At 62.8% G+C, this 2,500-nt stretch overlaps 1 pseudogene; it reads left to right on the top strand.

Moving 5' to 3' along the window:
• LOC124583786 overlaps nucleotides 1-2,500 on the top strand; it is a 7,955-nt pseudogene that overhangs the window by 2,680 nt on the left and 2,775 nt on the right.

Raw genomic sequence — 2,500 nt, forward strand, 5'->3', positions numbered from 1 at the left:
GCGGATTCTCTTCGGCCGCCATTCAACGATCAACTCAGAACTGGCACGGACTGGGGGAATCCGACTGTCTAATTAAAACAAAGCATTGCGATGGCCCTAGCGGGTGTTGACGCAATGTGATTTCTGCCCAGTGCCCTGAATGTCAACGTGAAGAAATTCAAGCAAGCGCGGGTAAACGGCGGGAGTAACTATGACTCTCTTAAGGTGGCCAAGTGGCAGCGGTGTGGCTGCATCCGGACTTGGCTTCTCGAAGTGCGGTCTTGATGTAGTCGTGCTGCTGCTGCGAGGTGCCTTCCTTGGGTTATAGTTACAGGGAGAGTGATGCGCAATACATGGGCCTAGCCCTCTTAGCCTCTCCTCTCCTGCGGTCTTCTCCCCTTCTCGTGGGCCCGCTGATTTCGCAGAGTGGAAGACCGCACCAGGGGCTTGGGGGGGTTACCAGCCCCCCCTCGCACTATCCCTTTTTTTAGTTGGGGGCAGTAAGCAGAGAATAAGTGGTGGCCCTTCCGCTGAAGGTGCCACCCCAACTCCCCCAGCACCTAGCCGGCCAACCGGCCGTGCCGAAAATCTTGTAACTTTTGCAGCTATGTATACCTGTAGTGAGTGCCACCGCAGCTTTACAACCAAGAACGGTCTCGGGGTCCATCGCCGCCGCCAACATCTTGCGGCCGCCAACGCGGAGATCGTCACGGAGAGGCATCGCGCGAGGTGGACGGAGGAAGAAGTCCTGTCGCTCGCCAAGGCGGAGGCCGAACTGTTCCTTGAGAGGGACGCCCGGTTCTTCTTCGTCAATCAAGAACTCATCAGGATGTTCCCCGACCGAACGCTCGAGGCAATCAAGTGCCGACGGCGGCAAGCTGCCCACAAGCAGCTTGTCCGCCAATTCATGGAGGCGCTTGAGATCGGTCGGGGGGAAGAGCCGGCGTCCCGCCGGGGAGCAGCGAGCCCGCTGCCTGACGCGGGCGAGGCCGCTGCGCCGCCCGTCGACGCAGCCGAGGACTTCGCGGCCGACACCACCGGGCCGCCGCCGGAGGGGCCGACTGACGCCGCCATCTGGGAGCATCTGGCGGGGCTACCCGCTTCCGCCCAGCGTTTCTCTGCCCTGGATCGTGTCATAGGTCTGGGGCGGGGCACGCCGCCCGATGTCATCCTGGGCATGCTCCCGGATGCCCTTGCGTCGGTCGGGTCCAGAGGGGAGAGATCGATCACCAGGACACAGCGGCCGCGCCAACCATCGAAGCGGCCGCCTGCCGCGCCGCCGACGCAGAAGCGCAAGCGGCGCCGCTGGGAGTACGCGAGAACGCAGGATGCCTTCCGACGGTCGCGTGCACGTTGCGTGCGCGGCCTCTTGGATGGCACCCTGCTCCAGCCGCCACCTGCCATCCCTGGTCTGCTGGACTTCTGGGCGGACCTCTTCACCAAGAAGCCCATCTCCACCGCGGGCTTCATTCGTGACCGCCTCCTCCCGCACTCAGAGCCTGTCGCTCTCGAGTGCATATGGGGGCCGGTCACACATGAGGAGGTCGCCGCCGCGTTGCCGCCCAGGGGATCAGCAGCCGGGCCGGACGGCCTTACCCCAGCGGAGTTGCGGCGCCTGCCGCACGAAGTCCTGGTGAAAGTGATGAATCTCTTCCTTCTGGCCCGCGCCCTTCCGGAACGCCTGCTTCGCGCGCGGACGTCCCTTCTCCCGAAAACGGCTGCACCAACATCCCCCGCTGACTTTCGCCCCATTACGGTCTGCTCGGTGTTGGCGCGGACCTTTCACAAGGTTCTCGCGTCACGCCTGATGCGCGCATGTGCTGTGGACGAACGTCAGCGGGCATTCATCCCTCGGGATGGGATGTTGGAAAATACCTTCATCTTGGACACTGCTCTCACCGACGCAGTTCGCTCCTGCCGCTCTGTCTTTGTGGCATCGATCGACGTATCTAAGGCATTCGATTCGGTAGATCATGCTGCCCTTCGGCCCGTGCTGAAGGCGCATGGCCTGCCGGATTGCTTTGTCGAGTATGTCGAGCGGTGCTACGAGGGCAGCACGACAGTGATAGCGGACGGCGCCGGCGTGGGCGTGTCTGTGCAGCCAGCACGGGGCGTTCGCCAGGGCGATCCCCTCTCCCCCCTCCTGTTCAACTTTGCGGTGGACTACGTTTTAGGCCAACTGCCCTCCCACATCGGAGCTCGGATCCTCGGTCGCAGAGTCAACGCTGCGGCCTTTGCAGATGACGTCTTGCTGTTTGCAGCGACCCCGAGGGGCTTGCAGTCCCTCATCGACGCAGCTACCGCAGCCCTCGCCCACCTGGGGCTGCAGATCAACGCCCGGAAGTGTTTCACCCTCGCCTTAGTCGCGTCAGGGCGCGAGAAGAAGGTGAAGGTGGACAGCAATGTCACCTTCACAGCAGGCAATACCACCATGCCTGCCCTGCGTGTGGGTGAAACCTTCCGGTACCTGGGGCTGCAATTTTCCACGGCGGGTCGCTGTGTCTTCAATCCACGTAGCCAC

The sequence above is a fragment of the Schistocerca americana genome, unplaced genomic scaffold (assembly GCF_021461395.2).
Source record: "Schistocerca americana isolate TAMUIC-IGC-003095 unplaced genomic scaffold, iqSchAmer2.1 HiC_scaffold_47, whole genome shotgun sequence".
NCBI lineage: Eukaryota > Metazoa > Arthropoda > Insecta > Orthoptera > Acrididae > Schistocerca > Schistocerca americana.